Source organism: Mustela nivalis (assembly GCF_964662115.1).
Source record: "Mustela nivalis genome assembly, chromosome: 13".
NCBI lineage: Eukaryota > Metazoa > Chordata > Mammalia > Carnivora > Mustelidae > Mustela > Mustela nivalis.
In genome coordinates, this window is record NC_139032.1 from 50,981,086 (window position 1) to 51,003,739 (window position 22,654).

At 41.3% G+C, this 22,654-nt stretch overlaps 1 long non-coding RNA gene across 2 annotated transcripts in view; it reads right to left on the minus strand.

The window, feature by feature from the left end:
• The window catches only part of LOC309847039, a 327,810-nt gene that overhangs the window by 251,193 nt on the left and 53,963 nt on the right, over nt 1–22,654 (minus strand). For both annotated transcript variants that reach the window (XR_014302274.1, XR_014302275.1), the window contains exon 2: nt 13,575–13,702. This is a non-coding gene — a long non-coding RNA (uncharacterized lncRNA). The remainder of the gene's footprint in view (nt 1–13,574; nt 13,703–22,654) is intronic.

Sequence of the window (22,654 nt, forward strand, 5' to 3'; positions counted from 1 at the left end):
AGGGGAAAGCAATTCCCCAGCAGGTGCATGGGCTCCTCACAGGAGCAAGACAGCCCAAGCTCAAAATAGATTAGAACCTCCTGACCTCTCCAAGGTCAACAGAGCCCACAGTTAATACTCCTAACCTCTGAACAGAAAACCAAGGATCAAAAGACCTCCTCAAGATGAAGTGAGATTTGGGGCTTCTCCTAATATAATGGGGAATTTCCTCTGGGATAGGAAACCAAATGGTAGTGAATGAATGAATGACAACTCTTTTTTCCCAAATTCAAGAACTGGTATGACTGAAGAGGGGGAAAGAGACTTCTGCACAAGAGTTAAGCAGAACAGAGGGAGAAAGCACCACCCCCAAAGAATAAGACACAGTCCCTCATGGAAGATCCGTTCTATGTAGCTCTCAGAATAAGGTTAGCCTAGGAGGCTCATATTGCATCAGACCCAGTCCTCCCAGCACTAAGGAGTGTGTGGTGTGTGGTCCCAAAGCCTCACCTATTTAATGGAGACCACTATTTCTGTGGACACTTACCACAGGATATAGATTGGAATCAACAGTAGAGACTAGTTCCCCCCAAAGTGCCAACTATGTTAGGAGTGAGAGGGACCATCAGTGGAGACTTTTCACTCAGCAGGGTTGGTCTAGGAAACATACAAATTTCTCAAATCCCTTTTGTCCTCTTGGTATCAAAACTACGAGTGATAGTTGCATCACCTATAGGAGGGGAACCTAGAAAGCGCTAACTTTAACCCACATGAGACTTTGGCCTCTGTTGACAAATAAGATAACTGAAAAGGGAAAAAGTAAGAACCAGTCCCTTGGTGTGGGCACCAAACTAGGACATCTACTCTGTTCTCAAAGACAACACCTGACTTGGGCTAGCTATTCATGTACAATAACCTTTGGTATGTGAGAGGTCAAAAGCCTGGAGGGGGCTAAAAAGAAATCATGCCATCCTTCTTTTACTTAACTCCATCTCTTCTAAATATCTACAACCTCACACAAAGAGAGCAGGGGAGGTCCAGAGATTCAGTGTTGAATACAATGTCAAAATTAGGGCCTTGACGTATATGTGTATCCACAGTTGGCCTATAAGATTGAGTTCTTAACCACTTTAGACATTTTTTTTTCCATTCTGGGCCCTCAAGATTGCTAAAGTACCATCCATCTTCCTGAGGAGTTGCTACATCTCCCCATCCTAGACCAGATTACCATCACAGACACACTAAAAAATACCATAGCCAAACCCTTCTACTCTTCTCTCTTCTTAGGTGACCCACTCCCTCTAAAAATCCTGAGCTACACCACAACTGGGACAGATGGAGAGGAACGAGCTGATCCATGGACTTTCTGCAGCACCTGTCTTAGAATTCTGCCCAGCCCTAACCCAGAGATCCAGGCTTCCATAGCAGCCAAGCCCGTGACTGAGGATCTTTTGGATGCCAGTATATAATGGGACCTCCAGGTTCTCCTTTGACCCCGAGAGATTCTGTTGGTAGAATGGGATATATTTCCATCATGGGAGGGAGTAACAAGGAACTGGCTTTTAGTTCAGTATCTCAGGAGGGAATTTGTCAGGGCTGGATCTCGTCTACAAAAGACTGAACAGCCAAAGAAGAAAAGGTCATGGATTGCAAGATCGGTAACCAGTATCAGGGATGCCAAGAGAGGGATTTCTGCATTAGGCTCTTGGTTTCTGTGTCCAAGATCTGCACTGCTAAACCCTTGTGGGCACAGACCATATGTTATTCATCAGCTGCTAGTATAGTTCTTGAAATGTTTCCATTAATCTGTTCATGATTGTGCATCCAACAGACAGGCCATTGAAAGATGCTTCTCAAAGGACTGTTGTGACTAAAGGGGCCCAGCTATTTCGTGCCTGAGCCTAGACTGTGAAGAGAAGCAGTTTTCAGTGAAAGAGCCCCAAAGAAGTTTCTGATTCTTACAGCCTTGGCAGGAAATGGATTTCACCCTCAAACCTAAAGTCTCAGCTTTGGAAGAAAAAAGGAGGACAAATCCACTTATAAAAGCACACTGGGAGTGGGAAGAATAGGAGAAGGGAGTACAGGTGAAAAGGCCATTCACTTGGGATGATGTTTCTGGAAAAGGGCCCTGACCCTCCAACATCTCTATCTCCCCACATTCCCACTGAGTCGTACTCCCTGACACATGACAAGGCTTGTTATTCTTCCATGAGTGATCAAGCTTCTGGGGCACCTGGCCGTTGGTCAAACACATTCATGTTTCAGTGACAGGTGTGAGTCCCTTTCCAGCGAGGAGAATGTGATGGGCAAGAGACGAGTAAGGGCATAAGAACATGACCTGCCTGGAAAGGAAGAGAGTACAGAGAAGAGAGGCTGGGAAAAAGGAAATCTGGGGGCTTAGAAAATGTGTTCTCCTCAGTTTCACTTGGACAACAATCAACATGTCACACAATAAGTTTTCTTCTTGCTTACTATGTTTTTAACACGTATATTGAAACAAAAGTCACCAAGTAACAAACATCATCCAAGGTATCTTTGCAGAAAGTTAGTATTTTGTTTACAGAATACCATGTTCAGAATACGAGGACCATATTCAGACACCTGCAGGGGTCCCTAACACTCAAGACTCAGGTTTAACGTCCTTTGACTCTGAATCCCATTTCCTCCCAGTGCCCCCTGCTCTCCGTGGCCCTCCCTGTCCCTTTATCTTGTTGCTGAAGCAAAATACATTTCCTCTTTTCCTTTTTCTTGCTAGCCAAACTCCTTGCCACAGTAAGTCCCAATGGGGCCTTTCCCTCCACCCAGACCAACGTGGACTATCCAAATCCATACTCCACCTTGCCTCCTCTGATTTCCCTGAGCAATTCATTGATACCACCAAATCTGGCACACTCAGTTTGAAGAGCCATTCTCCTGTTCTTTCCTCGGCGGGGGGCGATCCCCCCACAGCAAAGAGCTGGACTGAAGGTGAGAATGGATATGCAATCTCTTCACTCAGCCCACTTAGGTTGTGCTCTGAATCTGTTCAAACGCTCCGGCTAGTACTGACCCCACTGTCATACTTCAGGGTGGGGTGTGGAAAAGGTGATCCTTCCCTGGATGCATTGAGACAAGGTGGTATCCACAGCCCCACTCATCCATAGAAGAAATGCCAAATATTTGTGGTGGCACATTCTATTTTACACACGGCTAAATCAGAGTGGCTCCCCGAGAGGAACATCACCTCACCTCATCCCCATGAGAAGCCCAAGCTAGTCAGTAAAGTCACGGAGAGAAATTATTCCATCTGGTCATGGAAACAAGCCCACTCAAAACAAAGGTTGGCTTTGGGCACCACACATCCTTAGGAATGGTTCTTCTTTAACACAAGCTTATGTCCATAATTTTTTTATTTAGTAAGTTATTCAACGGGTGCTGGGGGACAGGAAGAGTTTGGAACATCCATTTCTTAGACCACTGGTTTCCAAAACTGTGCTGGGAAGACCTAGAACAAGTTAGTCCACATTTAACTGTATTGCATTATTGGTCTCCTGCCAACAACCAAAATAAAACCACTCCAATCTCACAGAGAAAAGTCTGTTAAAGTTTCTAACCCAGAATGTCAACCAAAGGACATTGCTGTCTAGCCTTCTGTGAGGTTATTTTTAACAGTGACAGACTTCAAAAACAATGCCTCTATGCCTTCTCCAACCTTTAAACCCATGCCCAAAGAGATCCACACTCTACCTTTGCTATCTTGCCAACTATTTTGCCACTGTTTTGCTCCCTGCCCTATATCCCATAGGGCAAGAGTCTATCTCAGACTCCACAACTGTGGAGTTCTGAGCTCTGTGATTTTTCTGCCCACCCCCCACCCCTGCCAGCCCCAGACAACAGATGTAGCTATTTTTTTCATCTGAGCTGAATTCAGTAATGTGTTGTGTGAATTTTAAAAAATAAATTACTAAAGTGCTTTCAAGCTCATGCATCAGAGGAGTGACCATACGTTCAACAGGGTGATTTCTGCTTGCAACCGTCTCCACGGTAGTAAAGCTGTGCAGGCCCCTGGCGGGGAAGTCAGCAAAAGTGGACCAATGAACCTTCCTCTCCAGCATGATCGCCATTACTCCCAACACAGGAGCAAGGATTTTTGCATCTTAGTGATTACCCTGAAAGCGTATCTTCAGAGGACCTAAAAAGCAATTCTTCCATCCATCAAGCTTTCCCCGCTTTAAAAAAAAAAAAAAAAAAATGCACTCCACATTTGCAGTTAAACGGTGATGTAAATGACAAGAACTGAAGCAAATACTAGGACTGTACAGCTTCCAAGACCCTCATCAGCTATTCTTAAAATGCTGAAAAGGAGAGGAAATCCCAATGCAAGATTTTGAATATAGCCAAGAAGGCTAAAGAAGAAGGGAGATGCATTCATACCAACACTCCCACGTGGGTGGAGTGGGCATCCCTTCTGTGGGCATACTCACACACAGGTGCACGCGGTCCATGTGTGTTTCATCACTATCAGCAGTAGTTGTAAATGACCTCCTAGATTTATTCAAAATATACCTCCTTTCCCCTAAACATAAAAAGTAAATGAATAAAATACAAATAGAACAATTCAATTCCATCCCTCCTACGGATCTGCTTAGAACGCACATAAAGAAAATTAGAAAAAAAATATTCACTAAGGAAAATCAATCCCAAAAGGTCAGCTGCAATGTCATATTCATACAGCTATTATTTAACTCAAATTTAAGGTTAGGAGGAGTAACCAAATGTTGTACTGAACTAAATCAATTCCTTTCTCTCGACCTGAAAATGAAGTATAGCAAAAAAGAAAAAGTTTTCTTCCTAATATGGTACAGCAAGTTTTTTAATTCCTCTGCCGTATATTTTTGTAGACACACAACATGTAATACCCAAATGGAATCACTCTTAAGTTCTCTTCATCAGATACCACACTACATTATCTTTTTAAATTCCTGTTTTCCTACTGCTATCAAATTTTATACAGTCGTGGTAACCACCATTTTTATTCTGACCTTGATTTCACTAGGAAGCCAGAAAAATAATACATTGGAAAGGTGGACCATCTAAACAACATGACACATGATGTTTCTTCCCATAACTGGAGGATATAAATAAAGGTTGGTCTTATTCCTATCCATTCTGGTTCTTTCTCCTAGTTCTATTTAGAGAAATTTTTTTCAGAGAGCACTACAAAAGGAGTCTCTCTCTTGTTCCCACCTCACAATCTCACACACACACACACACACACACAGTGCACATGATATAAGCCTGTACCCAAAGACATGTGACCTCCACAAAAACACATACATCCCCATACAAAAACTTAAAACTTCATTCAAAACCTGAAATTTTGGGGCGCCTGGGTGGCTCAGTGGGTTAAAGCCTCTGCCTTCGGCTCGGGTCATGATCTCAGGGTCCTGGGATCAAGCCCCACATCGGGCTCTCTGCTCAGCGGGGAGCCTGCTTCCTCCTCTTCTCTCAGCCTGCCTCTCTGCCTACTTGTGATCTCTGTCAAGTAAACAGATAAAATCTTTATTAAAAAAAAAAAACCTGAAATTTCTGCCCAGGTTAGGATCAGCCTCTGGGAAAATAGTATTTCTTACTGATCCAGAACCATGTGTGAAATTAACTTGAAAAAAGGGACCAAGAGGTTTCTGAATTAGAATACTAAAAGATACTAAAAGACGTGCAGAGGGACACAGGAAATATGCCCTTTCTCAGGAATAAGACTCAGTCAGCAGCAGAGTGGACCCAATAAGGAAGCCAGGATGTGGGAGCCAGACCAGCCATGGGAAGAAAATACAAGATGGGAAATTCCCAGCTGTAGACAGTAGGCAAAGACAGAACCATATGAGAGGCTCATTGGTCAAGTGCAGCTAAACCAGCCAGCATGGGGGCAGAGCACTGCATCATGGGAGACTAGCAGCCTAGTATCAAGGGGTGCACACTCAGTTATGGCCACTGAGTCGAGGGTCAAGACTTCCATAGCCCAACAGTGTAAGGAGATCCTGGCAGATTGCATGGTAATGGGAACATGAGGGGTACACAAGGATTAGGGAATAAGTCAGTGACCTGTTATTGGAATGTGGATGCAAGGCATAACAGGAGGAACACAGTGAACCACCTACTCTGAGCAGTAGCTCACTAGAGCCTGAGCTATCAACCTTGAACTCCAAAAAACTCACTAGTTCCAAGCTTAATCCCCAAGGCTGAATGAAGGGCATTTAAGGGGGTACTAAAATAATGACTGCATAATTAATAGCACTGTTCACTGAAAAGTGCCCAGATCATAATCACCAAGGTAGTCCCCCTGCCATGTACCTCAGGCACCTTTTCAATGTTATAGGCAACAAATATTTACTGAAGTCCTTCTATGCATCAGATGATGTGGTAGTGGGGTAGATGGGGTAGATTTGACCCCAAACAAGACACAAACCCTACTCTTGACCATCTAAGGAAGGAGGCAGCTAGTGACTCCTTCATTTCTGTTGTGTCTCTGATGTGACCTTCCTAACACCCGCCCCCATTACTGTCCCTGCTGCTTAGGAGGCAGGACATTTTCCACATGATGCTACTTGCTCCTTTAGGAAAGAGGAAAGGAATCTCTACACCAGACTCTAATCTCGGCTCCTTCTCTTGAGTAAAGCTTTGAGAGCATAAGGGCGTAAACCAGGAGCCCTGAAGCGAAGGCAGCCATCATCTAATCTCCGTCATCACTGTTTGGAGAAGCTTCGAGCCCTGTCAGGATGAGGCTTGTCCTAACCAGTCTCGCAGGTGGAAAATGGGCATCGGCTGGCAAGGGTCGGTTAGGTACAAGCTGGTTGCTGCACCAGGGCAGAGAGGGCACAAAAGATGGGCCAGGACTGGGTCAAGAATGCAGAGTAAGTCATGTGCTCATCATCCTGGGAAGGATACTTCCAGGAGGATGGCTGACAGGGAAGACGAGCTCAGAAAGGTCAGCTTCTTTGGAAAAGCAAAGCCACGTGGAACATTCAACCAAGATCTCGGCAGTTGGCCTCTCCCCTCGTGTGGAACCTCTTTAGCCCCAAAGATTCTAAACCAACTGCAGTAAGGGCCCTTAGGAAAGAGCCTTTCTCAGCAAAGACCTGGCTCCATGGTCAATATCTGAGTTGGGAAACTGTGGTCTCTGGGCCTATTAGTGACCTGTGTGATGTGGCAGCTAATCAGCTGGGCCTCCCTCAGGAGGAGACTGAGGTTTAGGACCGAGAAACCCACTTTCAGTATATTCTGCTCTCACTTTGCCTGTTAAAAATTTGGAGGACAGGGGCGCCTGGGTGGCTCAGTGGGTTAAGCCTTTGCCTTCGGCTCAGGTCATGATCTCAGGTCATGATCTCAGGGTCGTGGGATCGAGCCCCACATCAGGCTCTCTGCTCAGTGGGGAGCCTGCTTCCCCCCCCTCTCTGCCTGCCTCTCTGCCTACTTGTGATCTCTGTCTGTCAAATAAATAAAATCTTTTTTAAAAAAATTGAAGGACAGAGTTCAACAGCTGAAATAAATGGTACGGCTGGAATCCTAGAGCGAGGACGCTACAAAAGGGAGGCATAAAGGAACAGGCTGGGGAGGGGAAGAAATACATAACATTCTCCTATAGATGTTTCCAGAAGCAGAAATTCAAAATACGGTCTCAGTCCACTACAACTACTTGCTTTCTCTGTGGGCACAGACACGTCTACATAGGGTAACTTGGAGGCCAAGAAATTTGCTTTCCTTGGTTTTTTAGTCTAAGTTTTAAAAGGCAAATACCAAACAAAAATGAGATTTCTAATAATTTTTTTTTACTAAAATGTAATTTTATCTTCTTGGCATCTTTTTTTTTTTTTAACTTGACTAATACTTCTGAAATAGTCCTGACATTGATTTACAGTTGATAATCACTTTCAGGTAATAGTTTCAGTTTCCCTAATGTTATGGTTTGCTATCACTCAGGTCCCTTTCAACAAAATGCTTTCGGACACAGAGGAGTTTACTGGCCAATAAAAAAATATTCTCCTGGTAAATATGTTCAAACTCCTCCCGATCCATTTCATGCTTCAGGTTTCCTAAACTTGCGGGCAAAATGTTTTTAAAGATTAAAGTTATCGTAAAAACAGATGCCATGTTAGTAAGATACAACTCTGGCTCCTGTGCTCTGACTTGGTACAAAAATTCTCTCATGATCCAAGTTCATGTTCAAATCTAAAGTGAAGCAATGCCATTCCCGAATGAGCTTTCTTCTCTCCATTCTCCCCATAAAGAAAGAGGGTAATTCCTCTACAACACTTAACACCTCAATCTACGAAATCATGGGGTTTATTTCCAGGACACTAATGAAACCATTACGTGGATGGAAGGTTGTTTCCAACAAGAAAGACTACATGAAATCGTTGCACAAATAGGCCAATTTCTTCATTGTTCAGAGCACAACGGATTCATTTCTGTCTCCGGGCCTTTGCTGTTTGCTCTCATAACACGGGATACCCTCTGTCCCGGTCTCTTGCTGAGACGAAACCCAATTTCAATCTTCAATGCTTAGCTTAAGAGGCACCTTCTCCCAAAAAGTTCTCTTGGTCTTCATCAACCTGGTCTCCCCCTCTTGTTTCTACTCCTAAACCTGCTCAAATATATTTCTCATGGCAGGTGAGACCCCATGACATAGCAGTCAGTGCAGAAAAGTGCTAGAAGTATAGTGAGACAGCTTAGTTCACATAGTTTTAGGGAAAAACGGGCCTGCCTACTACTGAATCCTCGCTCTGACACTTACTAGCTATGTAGTCTCAGGCAGATTATTTTCTGTCCCTGTGCTACAGTATCGCTTTCAAAATCTTCCTGAGAGTTGTTGCCAGGCTAAAATTGGTTTGGGCGATCGCCATTTTCCTAAACACTGGAGCTACAAAGATGAGTACGATACAGCCCCAATCTTGAAACGAGCTCACCATCTACAGGTAAGTTTTTTGAGGGAAATGGTTAAGTGGTTTGGGGAAGAGCAGACTGGGAACAGCAGGGGAGAAACTCTAAGTGTAGAGTGATTCCAGAATTGCAGACCTGAGGGCTGGAAAATACTGAATGTTGATCCGAATTTCTAGCTAAGGTGAGAGAGTCACTAATAGAAATGGGGTCAGTGGTCTGGGAAGTGGGAGAAATCAGCCTCTGCAGACTTACAGACAACTGCCACCATTCTCAAAATCCAGCAGCCTCCTCTTTCACAAGCCTACTGGGTCTTCTTCCTCACTTCCTCACCCCCCACCCTCTTGACTTGACAAAAAATTCAAGGGTAGGTTGAACAATCCACTACATTTGCTAGACCTAGGCAAACAGCATGCACCACTGATAAGACGTACACTCCCTATACATCGTTTTTATTGGCGCTACTTGATTTTTAAAGTTAAAAATGACTTTAACCTAGGATAGCTCATGTTTCTCTTGACCATTCCTCCAAGACTACAAACATCCAACTGTCCTCTGAAGCTGCCCAGGCAGAGCAAGGCAGTCTGGTCCGTTACAATTGGAGGGTGGTACTTCCACATTCTGAACCAGTAACTGTCAGCCAGGCCCAGCGAGAATCTGCTTTCTGTGGAACCCCCAACCTCCTGCCGGCCACCTCAGACACTGAGCATGCTCATTACAAATGAGGAAGGGGAATCCCTCAAATAGCCCCCAGTTTATAGAGATCAAAAAAATGTAATGCATGCCTTTCCTTTGATCCAACAATTATAGAAATGACTACCAAAGAGATCATCAGAAGTGTACACAAATAAATGGCTACAAAGGTATCTGTTGAGGCCTCTGTCTTTAGATTGGGGGTAAAAAGAGAAAATGCAGGGAACTTCTGAATACAAAACAAAGGAGTATTTCAATAAACTGCCACATATCCACATAAGAGTATTATACAGACATTTAAGATATTGTAAAGATATTTTCATGGCATGGGAAAATATTTGAAATACATTCTAATTAGTGAAAAAATATAATAGAACTACATATAACTTTCTTCTTCATTTTGTCACACACACACACATATGCCTTATATATATATAAACAAAACACATACATACAGCACATATCTAAAGAAAAATAACTTGGGGGGGTATCTAGATGGCTCAGTGGCTTAAGCCTCTGCTTTCGGCTCAGGTCATGATCTCGGGGTACTGGGATTGAGCCCCATATCGGGTTCTCTGCTCAGCAGGGAGCCTGCTTCCCCCTCTCTCTCTGCCTGCCTCTCTACTTGTGATCTATCTCTCTCTGTCAAATAAATAAAATCTTTTGAAAAGAAAAGAAAAATAACTTGGGAGGTTATTACTATTATCTCTAGGTGGAGAAGCTAAATAATTTTAAATGATATTTCCATTTTTGTGCTTTTCTATATTTTCCAATTATCTTTGAAATTTTTTGTAATCAAGGGAAAAAAAAAACTCAAAAGGGAAATGGGCCATGAAATAGGCCATGACTTGAAGGGAAGAAACCAGTGGGGATGATATGTATGCCATGGAGCATTTATTCCTTCCATACTTCCGGAGATATTTCTTCTTGCTCGAATGCTGAGATGGCCAGTCTTTCCATCTCTTACCATAAAATGCCTGACAGCTTGGATTTCAAAGCTTTTCTTTAAAGCTCAGAGCTTCTCTCAATAAAATCTATATTCCTCCATGCCTAGGCAATAAAGGGCCACAAAAATCTACTAGGTATTGGAAGCCATCATTTCTCTTTCCTTTATACTGACTGAATTAACTTCTGCCAAAAGACAAATGATCTGAGTGGATCACTTAGTTCCTTATTCTTTGATTTAATTAGGGATTAGATGGTAATAGACTGGAAATAAATTCTCTTTTCATTGACCTAAATTAACTTTGCTTTTGAAATATAGCATAGCCTCAGCAATTATCTGAAAGGAATATATATATATATATATGTGTGTGTGTATATATATATATAGTAACCCATCACATGCAGAAAACTGTACCAATCCAACCATTTAAACATGTCTCATTAACACCATTTGTAATAAATCCCCCTAAGCCTTTGAGTAATATAAGCCATTTCTGTGTGTAAGAAACAGAAGTAAGGAAAGGAGGTGGGAAGGAATCCCTTCGGAAGTATTTTTGTGTAGGAATCTATTTTTGTAGCAAGACTGTTTGTTGGCCAAGTTATGGGTCCTTGTTTGACAGACCGACCCCCGAGCCGTGTGCCTCTGTCCTCTCCAGTACAGCTTGGACACAGGGACGGTGTTCCCCTGTCGAAAACACCCTTTGGGCCCACTCATCTCTTCTCCACAACCTACCTTTGTATAGAAAGGCATGGCTTGCCAAAGCCTGACACGTAAAAGATGTTATGTGATCTTTATAAAAACTCTAGATGATAGTTTTACAGATGAAGAAACTAAATTCAGAGAGATGAAGTTACTTGTCAAGAAGTCCTGCCAGTAAGAAGTGGTTATCAGATGAACACTTCCATTTACCAGCCTGTGATTCAGTGTTTCCTGTACCAATAACCCCGATAATACCATACGTTTGTCTCGATGCTGAATTTTAAAACATTTCTTGCAGCCGTATGTATTTAGCCACTTTCTTTCACACTGCCTTGATGATGTACGTGTGTGCTGTGTACCACAATTTCAAGTTCATTCTGATGAAAACCATTCTTGGAGGACGGCACAGAGGGCACTGCTTGGAACAAGCTAACCCATAGACATTGGACCCATTAAAGCCCTCCACAAAGGACGTACTTCATTCCAGACTGTCTGATAACCTAGAGAGCTCCAACTGCCCGATCGTGGCTCCAGACAGCTCCTGTTCTCCCAGGATTTGGCTTCTTTTCTCAGTTCTGACACTGGTATGTGCCTTTCTAAGATATGTGGGACGACCTCTAGCAGCCGTCATTTTGCTGGCTTATACTCTTCCTGGGTTTATAGCAATCTTCCCACTCTCCACTCACTCACTCTGTGGTCTGCCCACATCCTACTCCATGGGCACATACACACAGAGACACGCCCTAGACGACAGTTGCCCTCAGATGAGACAGAGGTCCTACTCTTCTGGCTCTATCGTGCCATTGCCAACAGATGCCTCAAAGCCTTCGCTGCATTAAGTTGATCACTACATCTTTAAATTAATTTGATGGCCTGCTAGAAATAGTACGGCTATATAATTATGGCTGTGTATTTTATTACCCACTCCTTCCCCTACCTGCCTCTACTTTCCTTTTTCTTGCACCACAAATCTTTTCATTTATTTTAATAGCTTCTAGCAAATAACTTTATATTTTATTTCATGAGACAGTGATCATAAGGTCTCTAACTTGTTTCAGCCTAAGACTCCAAGATTTGAATTAGTCTGAAAAAAGTGTGGGAAGTCACTATTTATTTGTTCTCTGCTTCCCATGTAATTTATCTCAGCAAAATATCCTCTACTCTTTAGAAAGTGTATTCACTTCTAAATGAGGATACGAATTTCATTTTCCTAGGTCAAACTAGCCTAATTCAATATTCTTTGTTGTTATGCTCAATTATAAAATGGAAAAATTGGAAGAAAACACAATTTTATTACATAACATAATAACATGAGCCAGGTTATTAAATATTGTTTACCACGTCCTCCTATTCATGTTTTCAATATTTTTTTAATAGCTTGGCAATATTTAATTTTGTTAGTAGAACATATGGTCTGGATTATTTCTTTTTTGAAATGTAGATAGATCTGGTAGTTAAGGCATCTTAGAAGGTGACAATTATATTTAAAGTCGTGTTACAGGACTAGGGAAACAATCTGTTTGATATAGGGTCCCATATTTTAGACATCACCATACAGGGCCAGGAGGGACAACTTCAAGAGAGATGTTAGCATGTGTGTTCCACCCCCAATACACACTCACATATCTCCAGGTAGAATGAGATTCTCTTACAAAACATGGATAAAGGACTTAATACAAACTGTAAAATGTTTAGCCTATAATTTTCATTAATGTCTCCAATACAGAGTGCTGCTGGGAAATTAAAACATAAAAGCAATTCTTTTTTTTTTTTTTTTTTGCCTTGTATTTATTGAGCAAGAGAAAGAAATGAAACAATAAAAGATACACTAAGGAAAAGTTCCCTGTTTGTAATATATTAAAGGCATTATTTTAACTGTGCTTCCTCCTTCCTCGTGGGCCAGCCCTTTTCCCAAGCACAGAATAAGCCCAGCCTACGCTCCCATCAATGCTCTCTGGCTTTCACCAACAGTCCTCCACATATCTAAGCCTGCTTTGCCAGAGCCTTTCTTTTAAAATAGCTAAATTCATTAGGGATTTGGGGAGGAAAATGTCACATTGAGACAATTAAGTTGTGGTTTCTAAAAATAAAATGAAGAAAGGATAAATGTGTTGGCGTTGAAAAAAAAAAGGGTTATCTGCAGTATGAAATTTCAAAGGTCCTAGCTTGAAAGCTATGAACTCTAATTATATTCTGATTTCCACCCAGGAAAATCTATCTTTTTCCCCTGTGCTTCACTCAGACTCGAAAACTGAAATACCGTGTACATGGAATAAATATTGAGTTCCATGAAGTAAAGGTATTATATAATTAACAGTGACTGAGAAACATTAATACATCCTACCTGTCCTGCCAGTCGCTGGTCCCAGCCCTCCGAAGCCCTCGTCCCCTTCAGTATCTTTACAAGTCGCTGTTCAGTCTTCTAAACATCTCTGTGTAGTCTTCCTCCTGGCCATGACTGATGTCATTTTTCTGTTCCGGAGGCAAAGAGCCATGTTACACATCCCTTCAAAGTTTTGCACCATTTTGACACCGCGATTTCTTTTTTTTTTTTTAATCAGAATGTCCAAGTTTCTTCCTTCTTTGCCTAACTACGACTTCTCCTTGGCTTCACGATCTTTTCCAACCCTACAGAGGAACCCCCCTCCCCGCCTTCCTCAGTATCAACGTGTCAGTTTCAGTTTGCATTTGTTGGTACTATTGCCTTCTTCTCAATGTTCCTTGAAATCTCCGTGTGAAGGGGCACCTGGGTGGCTCCATGGGTTAAAGCCTCTGCCTTTGGCTCAGGTCATGATCCCGGGGTCCTGACTCTCTGTCTACATGTGATCTCTGTCTGTCAAATAAATAAATAAAATCTTTAAAAAAAAAAAAAAAAGAACAAAATCTCCTTGTGAAGAGAATACACACGGAACTCAGGCAAGTCCCTTTCTTCATAGATTATGAAGCAGTACAAATGGTTTGGGAACCTGAAAGATCTGGATTCAGATCGTGGTTCTAAAGCACTAGCAAGCCAAAGAGCCCTTCTGAATCTCTGTCCTCACCTTTAGGATGGGGGTCCCAGGGCGGACCTCAGAGTACCACGCAACAATGCCAGGAGAATGCACCTAGAAAGACAGCAATACGCTTCCTGGCATGTCTCGAGTGCCTGCTTCACCTTTCCTTTGCTCTCCTAAGTTTTTAGCTAACTATTTTTTAATGCTGATCACACACTTCAGGGGTTAAGTCACTCATGCTTCCTGTAACTCTTGGGGAAATGCTCAGGATGTACTATTAGTCCTCCCTAACTTCATCTCACTGATACATCTCACACCGATTATAAAGCTGTCTTCCTGTGGGTTAAGACTCACCCCTACAAAGAAACACAATCATGGGTTCCGGGTTTGAAGTATTTTGTTCTTTTACTTCTTTTCCAAAAGTTCGGTCAAGTGCAAATTTCAAACTTGAATTCAGCACTTTTACCACGCAAGGCAATCAGTATACACCAATACCAATTTGGCATACCCGTGCACAATGTGATATTCAATATAAAAAGTGGGTTATAAGAAGCAACGAATCAGAAATTGTAATAAAGTAGAGGAGGGGGAAAAAATGTAATGGTATTCAGGAACCAAAATTGAGCTGTCTGAATCTATTGTTTATACGTGGGCTTAATTTCACCAGAACTGCTTGCTCAGCTTAACATAAATCCAGAGGGGGAAAAAAGCGACTTTCACATGAAGAAATATGAACTGGAATTCATAGATACAGCAAGAAAAAGTTCAACTCTCATCTGTCTACATGAGCAAAATTATTTTCTCATGTTTCTTCTGATTCACGGTTTCTATTTTGTGACAGTTTTGGATGGAGATCGCAAAAACTAAAAGGTCTCTTTCGCACCAGGAGAGAACAAGCAACAGGCTCTTCAGATAAGGCTGAAGAATGATGCTTGAGTCACCAGTGTCTCCTAAGAAGGGATGTTAGGAGTTTGTAGGTTTGACCCTGAATGCTGGCCCTCTCAGGGTGGGGTGGAACCAACATATTTTGAGATCTCTGCAAAGAAGAAAGGGAACATGCAGATTCTACCTACAAAGTGTTGTGTATCACTCTACTTTAGAGCTTTGAGTTCTCAGTTCAGGGAATACTAACATGCCCCAGTGAGGCAAGGCATTCAAAAAGGATGCTGGACATCTTCCTCACCACACTCTGCCTTACACCCCTCTACCCACCTTCTTTGATGGTTCAAACTATTTTAAAAGTCTAATTCTATGGTACTCTTCCCTGAGTTTGGAATAGATATCGTTAGAATGGGAAGGGTTGCCTCAGACTAGGAACTAGGACCTTTCCCAGATGTCAACACCCAACAGAATTCCAGTAGAAAGGATGGTGAGATTATCTCCTCCCAGAGCAGCTATTTCCTTCGAATGTCCTACTGAAATGTCCTCTGTTATTGAAAGCCCTAGCCCGCTGAGGATTTGGGCTACCAGTTTGGGTTTTGCCCAGTTGAGCTGTAGAAAAAAGCGTCTTTCTTCCTTATCACGGCTCTTGAAAGTCTTAAAGGCTCCTCCTAGGTTTATTTTGCTTTTTACTAAATAGGACACTTTCATTCCTCACAACTAATCCATTCAAAAAACATCACAGTTCTGTGCAACTACCAAAATAATGGCACTGATATCTTGAGTTGCACCAAGGAAATCTATCTGCAGGAAATAGGCAGCCTTAATCCTTTCTTCTGTATAAATATTGGTTTCCAGTGCACCTGAAATGTAGACTCATTTGAAGATGTCCAACAAGAACACAAATACTACAAACACTCTCCCGAAGAATCAACTTTCATGAAGTTAAGCTTTATTCCCACTGGCAGATATCCAAAAAGTAAACTTCCTATTCTTTCTTGACATTCACACCTTCAGAATATAAAACTATTCTTCAGACCGGATAAGTCAGTAGGTTAGTAATCATAAGCTGGATTTTTAAGTGGGGTCTACAGAGGAATTCAATGCAATAAAAGACTTAGATCTATCAAGGGTGAACTTCAACCACAGAGTTATACATTAATGTAACTGTTGGAAATTAATGGTTTCCCATAAAACATGATAAATTTTATAGAGTGGCATCAGAGGTTCTGAAGCCAGATGCACTGTGTATTCATGTGATAATGGAAGATGAATGTTTACTGAACATATCATCCTAAATTCGGTTCTTTGTGAACAATTTTTCCCTTTGTTTTTGAGTTTATCAAAGCCAAATACCTAATCCATTCCTTAAGTGAAGAAACAGAGTTTGATTTATTATTGGCTGATTTTTTTTTTTTTACAAATGCTTAGGTTTTTCTTTTCTTATTCCATAAGTCAAGATAGTCGGTAGTCTTACCTAAACCAAAAAGGAGATAAAATGTAGATTTCAGATACTGACATGTAGCTACTAAAGAAGCAAAGAGAGAGCTGGTTCTTGAAAACAGTTTGGCGCATTAATTTTCCACAAAGTTCCCATCAGATGTCATCAAATTCAACACACTGTGCAGATGGGAAAGACTGACTATTGAAACAATTAACTATTGTGAGTCATTTCCTCAATCTGCTTTTGTTTTAGCCAATATGTCAAGTGGTGACAGACACTGTAAAATTTCACAAGCTCTACTGTCTTCTTGGAAACAGCAGAATACAACTGACACAGCTCAGCTTGATGTATCTACCAAATTAATGGTGGGGCCTCTTTCCTTCTACTTTTCAATGCCAAAATCTAGAGATATTATGTAGAAGCTATTCAACAAGAAGAGCACGAAGTCCATTTTATTCTCTCTGAATACTCCCACTTAATCACCTGCTGGCTCTTACTTCTCCCTTTGAATTGAGGCTAAAATGAATATGGTTTAAAAAAATTTATTTATTCAGTCTCCACTATCTCAGAAAAAAATGCTGTCATGGACCCTGAGTTTTTCTGAAATTTGCCACTTGCTGCTGCCTAGTCTGAAAGTTTAGATGACCGAGTTTATCACTTAACACTCTTAGTGTGACTAAAGTGACTTTTAAATTATCAAAAGCCACTTGTGCTAATCTAACTAAACATTTTCTAATCTTAGAGGTATGATTTTATTATTTGTATGTATGTCACTTGCATGTCTAAGGAAAGTGGGAGGAAACCATGGGAAACCAATGGATACGTGAAAAATTCAACATCACTCATCATCAAGGACATGCAAATCAAAACCACAATGAGATATCCTTCACACCTATTAGAAAAGCTATCATTGAAAAGACAAGGGATAACAAATGTTGGCAAGGACGTGGAGAAAGGGAACCTTTGTGCGCTGTCAGTAGGAATGTAAATTGGTATAGCCACTGCAAAAAGTGCTACAGAGGTTTCTCAAAAAGTTAAAAATACAACTATTGGGGCATCTGTGTGGCTCAGTGGATTAAGCCTTCAGCTCAAGTCATGATCCCAGGGTCCTGGGACTGAGCCCCACACTGGGCTCCTTGCTCAGTGGGAAGTCTGCTTCTCCCTCTACCTCTATGTGTTTACTCTTGCTCCCCCACCAATAAATAAATAAATCTTTTTTTCTAAATAAGTAATTAAAAAATTAAACTACAACTATTAAATGATCCATCAATTCCTCTTTGGAACATGTATCCAAAGAAAACAAAAAGAGGACATTGAAAAGATACCTGTAGTACCATGTTCATTGCAGCATTATTCACAAAGCCAAGATATAGAAACAACCTAATTTCTTGTCAGCAGATGAATGGAAAAAGACAATGTGCTACATATATACAATGGAGTATTACTCAGCCATTAGAAGAAAATCCTGTCATTTACTACAACATGGGTGGAACTTGAAGGCATCATGCTATATGAAATCAATCAGACCTAGAAAAGTAAGTACTGTATGAGATTCCACAAAAAAGCTGAATTTGTAGAAGTAGAGTAGAACTGTAGTTACCAGAAGGACTGGGGAGGAGGGAGTAATGGAGAGATGTTGATTAAAGGATATAAACTTCTGGTTAGGAGATGAATAAGTTCTGAGGACTTAATATGTCACATTGTGAATATAGTTAACAATACTGCGTTTTGTACTTAAAAGCTATAAGAGAGTAGATCTTAAATGTTCTCAACACACACACACACACAGAGGAATTCTGTGATATGATAATTTAGCTAATGCTGTAGGGGAAATCATATTGTAATATATAAATATATAAAATCAACCCGCTGTATACCTTAAACTTATACAATGTTATATGTCAATTATATCTCAATAAAGATGCATAACCTAAACAAAACACGTGGCTATCCCAGATAGGCAAATGCAACAACTCACCCAAGATTAGACAGAACACAGCAGGTAGGATGCAAGAAAAAAAGCAACAGTTGGGATTATGGCAGTCATAGAAAGACAGTCAAACTCAGCTAGACCCTAGTTAGCAAAATGCACACAACCACGCTGACCAACCTCAGATACATTCTTCCTATTTCTGGCGGTCATACCACATGTCTCTAGTACATTCACTCTCCATCCTTATAGATGACTTTTCACACCTCACCTCTTTTAAAAACCCTCTAACACCTTCTTTCCCATCCATTCTGATGACTTTGCTTCTTCTTCATTTTAAAAACTTGAAGTAACCAAAAGAAAACCTCTGTGGATTGCTACCACTGCATCCACCTACCTACCAATTTCCACACTCATAGTATGGTTTTTCCATCTGTGAGCATACTCTCCATGTACCTGCATAAAACTAAACTATCCATCTGAGCAGTCTTTTGCCTCCTCAAAGATATGGAACAAGCAATTCACACACCCTCTTCTGTATCATCAAAGGCTGCTCTCTACTGGGTTTTTCCCTTTTTGTACAAATGCGATCTTAACTCTCCCATTTTAGGGCAAAGATTATCCATCTTTTAGAGACTAAGGGATCCTTACACTGAAGCCAGTGGTTCTCAAACCGAAGTCAACGTTAGAATCCCCTGGGGAGCTTGAAGAAGAACATCAAGGCCAGGGTTCCTGCCCCCACCCCAGAGATTCTGATGTAGTTGGTGTGGGGTATCACCCGGGCATTAGCATTTTGTGCATCTGATGTGATTACAAGGTGCATCCCAGGGAGAGAAGCACTGATCTAACCTAGATTCATCATTAGTGAGGTAACAAAAGTCAAGAGAGGTGTCGCAGCTCAACCAAACCTAGATAAATCATTAATGGAAAAGCCAAGACAAAAACCCAGCAAAGCAAATTCCCAGTCCAGTGCTCTTTTGACAACATCAGGGAATATGTCACACACAAAAAGGTTATCTTTGGCTAAGAACGAGGAGTGCCACCCTAAGTAATGAACTTGCTAATTGTTCAGTTCCATAGAGAATACTGACCGTTCAGTCTTTGGTTACAAAAGGAGAGCTTAAACCAGGATGTTGAGAAGGCAAGTGAAGCAGGGAATGTGAAGAAACCCCTGCCATGGTACCCACAGCAGATGTTTCAGAAGTTTGGGGATGGTGAGGGACCCAGGGGAAGGTGCCAAGGAACAGCGTGAGGTGCTGTGTGATAAATGGAGCTGTCTTTTTCCCATTACAGGAACATAGCAAGTTTCAAGTGCAAATCAGAAACCCAGAATGATTAATTGTGTAGTCTACAATGAGTCCTGTTGTGTTTGTCTATGAATCCCTTTGCTCTGCAGATCAGACACACCAGGTGCAGAGAAACACCTGGCTCTGATGAACCCTGTGAGTTTCTGGGTAACCCACTCCAAAAAAGGGGAACAGTGGTTTTGTTTTCAGGTGAACAGTAGGAAAAGAATCAAAGCCGCTGAGAAAACGGCATTGGTGGAGTCAGAACAAAAGCATCCCTTTAACATCAAGCCAAGATGCTGTCATATCTCTGGCTTTGCCTTCTCTTTTTCTAGACCCACTTGGCATCAACAAGCACCAAAATGCTTAAGGAAGTCTTAACTTCATGCCTACTTATTCCCACCTAATGGTTCAGCTGACCTAGCAGTCACCTTTGCCTTCTCCCTAAGGAAGCGCCAGCTAGGCATTAGCAGCGAACGATGTAGTAATTGAGTTCATGGGTTGCTGGGCCCAAAGCCCACATTTGGTTATCCGTGTGATATTGCACAAAGTAAAGTCTCTGTGCTTCACCATCTGCCCAGAGATAAAATAATGTTACCAATACCCACCTTGGAATTCTTGTGCTGACTGAAGTAGACATGAATGTGAGGTGCCTGAAACAATGGATGAATGGTAGCTATTGCTGTTAAACAAGATGGCCGGGGAGATTTCTGTTATTTTTCTTTAAAGCATTACAAGTACTTAAACAATACTGTTTGCATACTGAATGAGCATGTCAATTACACACAGTTATTGACCCTTCCTTAAAGCTGATGAGGTACACTAATATTTAGTTAGCTAATTTTGTTCAACTGCAGAAGCAACATGGCTTGGTAGAAGGACCTAGATCCAAATGCTTGCTCTATTGTTTACTAACTGCAGGCCTTAGGAAAGGTGTTTAATCTCTCTATGCCTCATCTGGTCTTTAAAAAGTAAGAAGAAAAATACCTCATTTGCAGAAAGATTGTGAGAACTAACTGAGGTAATGCAACCACCTGGTGCATAAGAGGGTGTCTACAATACAGGCACGCTGACAGGACAATGCACATTTACCTCACAGCAATAAAACCACTCTCCATTTTTAATACTCTTTCATTGTTTTCACTAATTCATAACAGCATTCCTCCAAATTAATCTGAATTTGTTACATTTTGTCATATTGTTTAATTCCAAGTAAAGCTAAATGACAAGTGACCATGTCAGAATGATTCTGGGGGTGCATGTCCTCTAAAACAGATTAATGTAGACATGGCTCTCTGAAAATATCTGTGGGGGGGGGTGGATTCTAAAACCCCTTTTAGCCACACCTCAAGCCTGTAGAGGGTGGAAGCTTTTATGTTTATCTTCTCTAAGGATAAACGATTGGGTTTAGATTAATAGAAAACAAGCAGAAAAAAAAAAAAGCACGGATCTATGTAAAACAGAGTTATGTCTATGACAAGTGTTTTCAAATATGTGGTAAAGAAAATTGGTACATTAAACATCTCTGGCTTGTCTAGTTTCTAAAAAGCCACGGAAGTTAAATTAGGTTGATTTATTTCCCAAAGTGGTCATTTGGATTATGCTACCCGTAATGGGACATCAGTATCTCTGAAAGCAAAAGACTTAAAATATATAAAGACATTTTTATGGTCTGCCATGCCTATTTCTAAAATACTCTAAATCTGATACTGCCTTAGGCTGGCTTCCCTGGAAGTAGACACTGAGACAACGATTCATGTGCATGTGTTTTATTAAGGAAGGGCTCCCAGAAAAAGAACCGGTTAGGAAGAGGGGAAGCAGGACAGAGAAGGGAAAGAAAGCAAGCAAGGCTTTTTTGATGGAGGACAACTTGGATCTGGTCCTGCAGGAGAACACTGGAGGGTTAATCTAACTCAGAGTGGTTCCCAGCTTAAAGAAAGCTTGAACCTTCCGACAGCTGCACCTGCTTGTCATTGGCCAGGGCCACCTGGGAGAGAAGACATAACCTTCCAGACACTTCCTGCCCTTTGGAGCAATTGGCAAACAAGAGTCACACGTGCTGGCCATTGGCAGCAAAAGCACAAGGACGCTGGGGGAAAGGCCCATCACAATAGGAAAAGGTAACTTTTCATGGAGGAGGGAAAGGAAGAGAGAACAAATAAAGTCAGAAACAGTTAGCGTTCCTCTCAATTATTCCCAAGCAATTTTTTCTTTCATTATACCCCAGTTTTTCTATTATGAATGTTATGAATACAAAACATAAGACACAGTTGACACATACATTATCCCCTATTAGTGACGTTGCATCAATCCAACCTAGATTAGATAATTTTTTAAAATTATTTATTTATTTATTTATTTGACAGAGCAAGAGAGCACGAGCAGGCAGAGCTGCAGAGTGAGAGGGAGAAGCAGGCTCCCCACTGAGCAGGGAGCCCAATGTGGGGCTTGATCCCAGAATCCTGGGATCATGACCTGAGCCAAAGACAGTGGCTTAACCAACTGAGCCACCCAGGCGCCCCTAGATTAGATAAATTGAGCAAGAAGCAAGCAAGTGTGTTCACATAAAAAAAGCTTTATATTATGTACATGGTTAGTTCCAAGCATGCACATTGGTTGCTCAATATGAGGAAATTGCTATTACTTAGTTATGATTGTAAGACACAAAAATTTACAAGTATAATAGTAATTCTTTATATTAATCTCCCCTACATGCACTTTTAAGAAAACCATAAGGGTTTTAATAAACCTTTTTCCAACATTGTTTATTCATAACATTTATTAAAATGTCATTTTATGCCTATTGGAACTATAAGCATTCAAATCAGGCTTGTATTTTGTATGTATTTTTCACTTAATTTTTCTAGTTACTCTTTTTTATCTCGTTTGATG